General features: G+C 34.6%; 1 protein-coding gene across 6 annotated transcripts in view; it reads right to left on the reverse strand.

The window, feature by feature from the left end:
• LOC116337173 (protein sickie) overlaps positions 1 to 10542 on the reverse strand; it is a 246185-nt gene that overhangs the window by 69865 nt on the left and 165778 nt on the right. Inside the window, exon 1 of one of the 6 annotated variants that reach the window (XM_031761551.1) lies at positions 2416 to 2509. The exons of the other annotated variants lie outside the window; for them this stretch is intronic. The gene's annotated coding sequence lies outside the window, so the exon portion shown is untranslated. Of the gene's footprint in view, positions 1 to 2415; positions 2510 to 10542 lie in introns of those variants that run through there. 6 annotated transcript variants of the gene reach the window in all.

Raw genomic sequence — 10542 nt, forward strand, 5'->3', positions numbered from 1 at the left:
ATCAGCATATCCAATTTCGTCGTACATACTTCCCAACATTCACCAAATTAAGCGATACAAATTCAACCATCAGTATTATGATATTGATTCAGTTTATGCTGGGTGCGCTGCTGTTGCTTTCGGTTGCTTTGCAAGGAATTTATCGATGAACAATTTTACTCTACATGAAATACTCGACCATCAACGAAGAATTGACTATGAGAAGAGTGGTCGATATAGATATTTTTCGAAAAAAGATCTGTTTGGTAGGGTGAATGTTGAATTTAATATGTGAAACGTATTTTATTAACACAAAGAATCTTATACACTGCACTCGGTGATAGAATTATGTTCGGTCGTCAATCCAGTGCAGTGTATGTGCCATATTGCACTGTTTGACTGCTGCTGTGTATAACAGCGGGAATTGCTTGTCGATAATTATGTGTTTATGGCAAAGCGCAAAATTTATAATGTGTATATAATTATTGCAATGTGTGCTGCTGGTGCTGTGTACCAGCTATGACTGATCCATAGACGAGCTCAATAAATGTTTTTTTTTGGAAAGGAACTCACAAAAAATAATACAAGAACAAACGTTCACCTTCAGTCGTCATAATGGTGAAATATGAAACGTTATTTACCATTTAATGTTATTTACTGTAAAAAATTGAAAAAAATGAGATAGAGGGAGAGAGAGAAAGTGAGAGAAAAGAATCGTCGACTGAATTTCATTAGAAAATTGAAAACCTCGGTAATATTTTTATGCACCATTTTGTCTCATTCAAAATCAAACATCTGGTTTGTCGCTTGGAAAATGTGCTGTGAACCATGTCCGTTAGGAAAATAAACACATTTATTACTCGCGGCTTTAAATTAATATCGCATTTTGTTGGGCGTAAAATTCTTTAATCAAAATGTTGCAATAAAACATAAAAAACCCAAGAAATCCGTAAATATGTCTTAATTAATGAATTTCAAAAGTCGTTATTGATCAATAAAATTTTAAAACAAAAAAAAATGATTTTGGATTTTTTTTTTGTTTCGCTGACTGTGTGAGATAAAATCATGAATTTTGCTGAAAGTAACAAAAAGTTTATTGACATCAATGGGATCGAGTGGATACTGTATTCATATATGTGCCTTTTACATGAAAGAAAGTAATTGTTATCAGTAATAACAGGTAGATGCATTGTGTGGATGTGACAACGACTCTAACCATTTAGTAGCCGAACAAAAGAATGGTGACCATTTCCGACACCCGCCAACAATCGCTGTGTTGGAAAAATTGCTAGCCAACGAAAAAAAAAACTCAACAGATAACATAGAGAAAAAGTGATTTTTTATGAACAAAAAAAAAACTATTCAGTCGGCTGGATTGTTTGAATGTCGTCGACATTTGCCCATTCATATTAAACCATGGTATGATCGTCCACTCCACACTGACTAAACACGCATCTGTTTCATTTTCGTATGTAAAAAAGGGACATATTGTAGTTGTTAGTCGTTCTGGTGGGTGTGCGTGTGTTTTTCGTTTCGGATTAAAATGACTATGGTGTCCATAATTCCAATAGCCACCCATACTACATCGGATTGAAATGCAGTAGTTCAGTTTCAACTCCTTCCGTCGTTAAAACGTATAAATTTATATGAAGCGGACCATTTTGCCACAATGTATATTTATCACATGCAGGGTGACAGGGAAAAGAGAAAAAGGAACACAGAAAATCGAGACGAAATATGGTCGATCCGCCGAATATCATATGGTCAAACAGTCATGTTTTTTTTGCTTAATTTCAGTCGACGAGGAACAAAAACACCGACACGTCAAAGGATAAAAAATTTTTTAACTTTTGAAACTTCTCATTTCATTTATCCCAATACGGTTTTTGTGTGCAAGAAACTTTTCAACTCCCGAAAATAATTTAAAATTTAAGCTGATTAAAAATTCATTGTAATTCGGATAAGACGGTATAATTTATATATTCATTATAATTTGATAACACTTTTTAAAGCTCATAATGTTTCAAAAAGGTGCGAAACATCACGGTTTACCCTTAAATGAAAATTTTAGTTAATCGTATTTTACGAGAGAAAAAAATGAAACATTTTTTTTCGAACTGTGTACAAAAATTGTTTGCGTTTTTGTGTCTATCTGTATCACATTTTTTTTTTATTTCTACTGGGAATATTAACTCGTTTATAATTTTTTTATGGTTGATTTTTTTTTATTTGTGTATAGATACGATGCAACCAATTTCCATCAAGCACTCAATTCAACATTTCCCTTTAGATTGCCAATTTGCTTTTATTTGACTATTTATTTATTTAAAGCAATGCAATTTGGTTGCCGGTATTATTATGTGTCATTGCCATGATATATTTCGTTTTTTTTATCCAAAAAATGAATACAAAATGCACATATTTCTATTAAACCACCTTTTATAAAAAAAATAGCGTTTAAGAAAATCACGAAGAATTTTTTCAAAAACTCCGACTCGGTATCGTTAACCGAAAATCCCGATTTCTTACGATGTATTATGAAAAACACGCGCGTTTAGCTTCGTGTCCAATGTGAAACTGTTCATTGATATTGTTTAATAACAGAATGAAGGCGAAAGAGCGTTGAGCGTACGCGAGACTTTCATATGGAACGTGATGTAAAACGATACGAAACGTAACACACGACATAGCTCGAGTTCATTCAATCCAAATGCGCGCCCGTTGTAAATTTTCTCTCAGTCAGTTGGTGTTGCTGTTGCTGCCGTTTGCTGATATTTATTCAAACAAAACGCGTGCATTGAATGCTACGGTCGATGTTGTTTGCCATCGTGTGTTTGTGTAGGGGGTTCGTTTGTGTAAAACGGTTGTTGCGTTGCTGCTTGTCGCTCTTGTAACATGGTCACAATGCACATTCGTTCAGTTTTGCCAGAACATTTTATATTGATTGGGTGAAACGAAACGAATGTATCTGTTTATGAACATTCATTTGAAGTTGATGCTATAGCAACGCGATGCGGTGTACAAGAGTCTGTGTTTCCCTCTGATTGCGATTCGACAATGTGTGTGTGTGTGTCGAACATATATCGAGGGTCGCAAGCAATTTATTTACATTACGGTTTCTTTGCCATTTTTAACATCTTCTGCTCATGAAATCGCAAGAAGTCGGTGTTCCTTGTTGTTTGCCATTCGAACACAAAAAAAATTTCTTTCATGTTCAAGTCCAAAGTTGTTTTTTTCGTCATCAATATTTTTTTTCTCGGTCGGACTTTGAAAGAACACTTCTTTTTGGAAATCGGTGAATCACTTGTATTTATTGCCGGTAAATAAAAATCAGATAAACATGAATTGAAGCAAATGAATCTGAAATTGAATTTGCAATAACTTGACAAAACATCGAGATAGATCGACATTGGCAATATTTTCCGGCACAGCGGTCGAACCCTCAAAATTCACGTTATTAGCTAATTAAATATCTATTGCATGTGACAGTCTCTATTCAATGCACTGTCGTCGTTCATTTCAAACTTTTCACACAATCGCATTGTTGTGTGTATAAAGTCCTAGGCGTTTCGAGTCACCCTCAATGCAACAACATTCAATAATAAATAAATATAAAATAATAATCAAGAGACAAATAGCCATCGTTTGTTGTATGAACGGGGAAGAACGGTTTAAATCAGATTCAATGTCATTGAGAGAAAGTGCAATGTTACCTCGCAACCGCGCGCACATCGCCTGAAAAGAACGATATTCAGATTTTTCGCTTGCAGCAGTTTTAATCTGGTGCTCTTGAAAATAAATTATGTTTACATTTTTTTTCAGTCGCTTATGTTTACTTTTCCGTAGCGTATGTGAGAAATTCGACTGCCATTCTTTTTTTCCCGCTCCTTCTTTGTTTTGTCAGACTGATTTATTTCCATTTCACTTCATTTTATGAATTCAAGCAAATATAGAGTGTGCTGACTTTGTCTTTATCACTTTGTGTCTCTTGTGTGAACGATGAAAACTGTTTGCTTACACCGAAGCGGTGAACAGATGTAGCGTTTCGCAAACATGGTTTTCGAATAAATCGAAAATCACGGCAATCGACGCCGATTAAAAAAAAAAAAACAAGCAAGAAATGCAGTTTGTGTGTAAACATTTGACATTATAAACGAAATCTTTTAAATTTGCGACTGGTAAACGGAACAATTTTTTTACCATGTTTTCGGTTGTTATAATTGATATTTCTGTTAAGTCATTCGATTTGTTTTGCATAAATGTGATAAAAAGGCGGCTGATTTATGCGTTCGTCACAAGTTCACCGAATTGATACATTAATCGTGGCCATATCGAAATTACACCCGTTAAACACAAGCGTATAACCGTTATTTTGGCATGCGTGCAACAAATTAGTGTACTTTCACTGCCAATTAACCAGAAAATCACTTGAATTGCGCGCACACACTAATAGCATAGTCAGCCCACACAAAAAATATATAAATGTTTTCTACAAACAGAAAAATGTGATTCAAATTCCACTTTTTGTGTATGTGGAATTTTAATTTGTAATTTTCTGTAAGGTAAACGAAGCAATTATGACAACGATATGGTTTATTAAAGGGGGTGCTGAAAAAACCGGGAACATTGTTTTGCTCATAAACAAAATGGAAACACGGCGTCCTGGACTAAATGAGCTGGGCACCGATTCTCACACCATCAATTCGTTTGGTTTATTATATCGTTGTTATTTGGTTAAGCAAATGGGAACACATTCCATCTTATTGAATTCTTATGAGTTGAAAAAAAGGTCGTTTCGTTTGGCATTCATCATCGTATTTCTGGTTCTTATCAGAATAAAGGCGGAACATTTTGTGTATTCCGAATGCCATTGTAAAACATAAAAAAGCGCCCCGTAAATTCAACAATCAGGAATCTCGCACGCATTTTCTACGCAAATTATACGCAGAATGCGACAAAATGTGTCACACAAAAAACACTTGACGCTGTTACTCACGCATATCAACAACAAAACACACTTTTCACAAAAACCATTTCTTTTCTACTTTCTTTTCTGAGGGTTGTTGAATTGCCGGGACGGAAAACTTTTGACCTGAGCCTAGAACCTTCACGTCATACATATCCAGTGTTTTTTGGTCTATAAAAACAACTTGTTCCTGTGCCCATTGGAACACGCCTTGGCAAATCGAATGGCATTCTTTAGAAAAAAAGGATAAATGTACAAATTTTGTTGACATTGTTCAAATGCTGAAACTACATGCAAATGGTAACGACATAAAAGGAAAATGTCATTAACAATGTCGACATTCTGACATCGAGAGCGTATCACGCGTAGCGCACATTTAATTCCAACTTGATAATCTCTCGACTACAAATTCCATTAGCCCTTTTTAATTAAGCGTTCAACAAAACACACGTTCACAACATTGGGAGCCATACTTCTTCCGGGCTGGGATTTTAACCGGATCCAACATTCGAAATAGAATATTTCGAACTTTTACTATCGTCCAAGTAAAATGGTTTCGCTTTCATTCCCATGCGGCATCTGGAAGCGCAAAGATTACAGCGTTGAGAGCATATTTATTGTCCAAGCACCGAAATCACATTTTTACCCTCGGTTTTTTTTGAGGTGGGAGGGGATGGAATTAGTTTTTGTTATCTTTTGCGAATATCACATATGATTCGCTTGTAATTACCAGTAGAATGATGAGACACCGATTTCAAATTATAAACTTTAATCAAGAACGCAGCGATCGGTTAATGTCGAGTGCATAAAACATGTGTGCATGCATGCATATTTGTGTGGATTAGTTAAAAGGATTTTTCACTGGATTTTCCGTGCAAAAAAAAAATATAATCCGGATAGTTGTGTTCTTTTGTTTTGCACAGAATGTGCAGAACTAAACACCTATCCGAACAATGCACATTGTTCTTAATGTTTCCCATCTCTTCATTCAATAACGATACTCAGCCTACGGGAAATGAAATGCAAAGAACAATGGACTACAAATACTAGTAGCCATGTACGATTCGTACATTACCAATTTGATTTACGATAATGCGGTTAGGGTTGCGACTGCACAAATATGTGTGTTCATGTTGTTATATATGTGTAATGGATTGGATGGAGAGAAAATATTGTATGTGTGTGCATGAAAGTGAAACGAAATGGTAACAAAAGGCAACATTTTCAGTAAAAATGCGTACGAAATGGTAATGGAATGAATATTACGTCTGTTGGTGAAACGCAGTTTGAACGAAACAGTCGTAAAACAACGCATATACCATTTTCAATATCGTTCAAATCAATACAGAACCGAGAAGAAGAAGACGAAAAAAAACAATCGAATTATCCGCTTTTGAACTTTCCTTTCATTTTATTTTTGGACCGTGTTTTTTCTATTGCTGCAGTTTGGATCAATTGAACCGAAATTTATTGAAACATTTTTCACTTTGATCGTATGTTTTGCATCTGTGCATTGGATTGATATTGAGCATTTTTAACACATCTTTCAGCAATTTTTATTTGGTACAGCATGCAATGGAGGTTTCAACCAGCATTTTATGATGCTCGCATTGTAAAGTCAAACAAAGAATAAATAATTTACAAATTCCATGTGAATGTTTTTATTTCAGTGCTGATGCACATTTTTTTCAACAAACATTTTTTTTTTATTGAACATTATTTGATGTGAACAGTGTTTGTTTTTAAAATGTAAATTATTTAAATTGGTGAATAGAAAAAGCGAATTTATAAAATAATTAAGTGGTACTTGCAATGTATTTAACGCACACACACTGGGTTGCTGCAAAACACGTATCACTGGCGCCCTCACTGTATTGCATAGTGAAGTTACTCAATAGTACGTGTGTGAAATGTGAAGATTTTTTCTCGCACGAACTAGATGGCGCTAATAACTAAGTGTCTTTGCAGCAATGGTGTGCGCACACAAAAGCAATTGTTATGTGTACAATATTCCATTACAGTTAACTTCAGGGTACTTTTTTTTCATACATTTTGTACGTATGCAACAATTAACAATTCATTGATTTTTTTTTGAATTTGCATGAGATGTAATATTTTCAGAGCTGTTATTGGCACCGGGGAAGGTCGGCTATTAGTGAGTACCGCGGATTCTGTATTCGCACTTAAGGAAATTATTTCGTTTAATTTTTCAACTTGAAAATGTCAAGTGCCGTCTCTGCATACAATAAAGAGCAGCACTTACAAGAAAAGTGCTTGCACCTCCGTGGTGCCTTTAACAGTTCTGAATCAGCTGATTAATTTGAAGATATCAAGAAGTCTCGATATTATTTTGTCTCTGGTAATGTTAATATGAAAAATCATTAAGTAAAAAATATCGGTGTGGATCAATGTAAATTTCTAAATATCTCCAAAATCGTGCATTATTTTGTGCGCGAACCTTTTTGTAGATGATTATTTCAAAAACGTATGTGACAAATGACAATAATATAAGAGCAGCGAAGAGGATACCGCCAAAGAGAAAAGATTCCAAATTGGCATCAGAATAACTAATCAATGATTTCTTCGAATGTAAGTCATTTCGATTGCCGTTTAACCATTTGACGATAAGGCCACCATTGTCGGCATATTGTATGAAACGATTCAGTTCATCAATCAAAGGGAACTCTTTTTTCATCAATATTTTCAACGAATATGCATAAATCGTATTTGGATCGTTAAAACAATGGACCTTTAATTGGGAATTGAATTGAAGATTTCGTGCTCGTTCAAAGGAAGTTGCAACAGCCAATTTACTATTGTCTTCCAATTGACGCAAATAGTAATTTAGATTATTTGACATTTTTACGTTTTTTAACACTTCTGTTGAATAAACCTGAATAATGGAATAGATACGATCAGAAAGTTTCATTATTCAAATAAATTTGTTCAAACATTTACCTTCGGTTGTTCGTTCATTTTTGACCATTCAAAGCGACCACCGACTAAACTATAACTTCCATCGGTAATTTCTGGTATAGTTTCAATTTGTGGACCCAAAATTGGAGAGGTCAAAAATTGAAGAACTGTGGAGCCCACTGCTATTGTGAAAATTGTGCAAGCCAATAAAAAGAAACCGAATAACATTCGATTTGCAGTATTTTTTGGATTGTAAGCACAAGCAAGTCCCAAATATATACGAAGACCATCGAAAAATATACGATTCCAATCCCATTTTGGAGTCGATTCGAATTGTTGAATGAAATAAATGCAACTTAATTCGATCATTATTACGATGAAGCTGATTAACCAAATTATTGGATCGAGACATATATAATAAATATTTTGCCATTTTGGGATTGGCTGATGCTTTTGCACGCACCACGTCAAACTATCTTGATAATACGAATGAGACGCAACCAAGTATTGATTTGTTATAAAACTCTCGTGTAGTGCACCAATGAAAATATCACTTTTACTGAAAGGGAATGGAATCGATCATTTCTACAATAAAATACCTTTCCCACACTAGATGTGTGGAAAAGTAAAAGGTTTACTTTTGCAGCACACTTACAAATACAAAAGTGAAAAGACAAAATTCCCAAAATGATCTTTTGATTCGAATACTTTGTTTAGAGATTCGTTGACAATGATGTATTTTACGTTTAGATCGAATTTTTTCGCAAAATTTTCAATTATTTCAACATCCAATCCTTTCATCGCTTGTTTCTTATGGTCAAAAAAAGCGAATGGTTCCGATGGCGACACCATCACTGTTATGCGTTTTTGAACAGGCGTTGATGTGACGATGGGTAAAAGATGAATCGCAATTATTAAACATATCGACCAAAACATTTTGAAAATTGAGATGCACAACTTTGCGATTGGAAAAGAGTAATGTAACTGAACACATTTGTGATGAGGTCGGTACAAATTGGAATTTGGTGAAGACATGAATGTCCTTTTGCCCTTCAAAATTTAAGGGATCCCCAAATATTCATGCCCAGGGGAAAAACAATTATTTTCGCCAGTCAAGGAAAGTATGTTCCATAAGAGAAAAAAAAAAAACAAAACTATAGCACAGCTAGCGTCATTTCGAAAATTGATTTGTGTGCGATCAAGTTTGATAAATCTAATATTTAGCAGTCTGTTTAGTGAACAGTGTTCACATGAGACCTGTTTCCAGACTCAATCGAAATTAAACAAAACTATTGCGTGATTGAAATAAGCACAAATGTTTATTCAAAATAAAGCAGACAACATGCAACAATACAGTTTATTTTCAACCAAGTGTAGCTGAAATCAAGTGAAAAACACCTTATTTGTTTTGCACCAATCAAAAGTGTCCAGACAAAAATAGTGATTACTTCTTGCTATCATTAAAAAATAATTCAAAAATGGTCATCTCCTTACTTTGGTTCCAATTCACATTTTTAAGGAAAAAGTAACGATATGGATCAATGGCCATTTCAAAATATCGCCAAAATGATGTTGCATTCGGTGCACGTGCTTTTTGAAAAGTTTTTCTTTCTACAAAAATCATTACAAATGCTGAAGAAATCATAAACACGTAAATGATCAATTCGAAATAAATATTTTCCAATTTCAAGCTTGAGTATTCAATTTGAATTTTTTTCTCTGATAATGAGCGATAACTCTTCAGCCATCTGTCGATAAGGCCACCTTCACTCGCATATCGTATGACATTGTTCAGATCTGATAAGAGTGGGAAATCTCTCCGGACCAACATTTTCAATGAATATTCGTAAATGATATTTTCATGCTCGAAACAATAAATGCCCTTTTTGGAATCAACATTATTTATATTAGACCGCGACTCTTCGTACGAGGCAGCAACTGCTAGTTTATTATTCCATTCTAATTGGCCAAAATAATCACTTGGGTCTTCAACCACTGCGAATTTGGTCAATGATTCGAGTGGATAAATCTGAATGTGAAAAAGTCACAAAAATAGCTTATCTTGTGTTCTTCTGTGTGAATTCGAAATTGAATCACATTACCATGTTCTGTTGCATAATTTTCCGTAACGCAAATCGATTACCGATTAAGTCAAATTGACCATCGATAATCTCTTGAACGCTTTGTACCTGTGGCTTGTAGATTGGTATCATGAGTATTCGAATAAATCCTGTATTTAAAACGGTTACAAACAATAAGCCTCCGTATAGCGTTAAAGAATACGACACTCTACAGGGATTATTTGTTGGATTGTATGTACATGGAAAGCCGAAATAGGCGCGAAGTCCGTTAAACACAAACTTATTCCAATCCCATTTGTGATGATGTTTAGGTTCAAGCTGTTCAAGAAAATATCCGAAACCCAAAGTTGCAATGGAAAGCACACCCATAATTATATAAACAAACGGATCGTTGCATACATGGGTAATATTTTTCCACAAAGGAATCAATGTGCTCTTCTGCACGCACCACGTCAATTTGTCATGACAATAAAAACGAGTTGCCGTCAAATGCTTTTTTGTTATAGGATTTTCTTCCAATCCACCGATGATCACGTCAATTTTTCTGTAAAAATATTTACGATTAAAATTAATTTTTACCGCCAACTTCCATGTCATTAC

Source organism: Contarinia nasturtii, unplaced genomic scaffold (assembly GCF_009176525.2).
Source record: "Contarinia nasturtii isolate CC-2019 unplaced genomic scaffold, AAFC_CNas_1.1 Cnas_scaffold_220, whole genome shotgun sequence".
NCBI lineage: Eukaryota > Metazoa > Arthropoda > Insecta > Diptera > Cecidomyiidae > Contarinia > Contarinia nasturtii.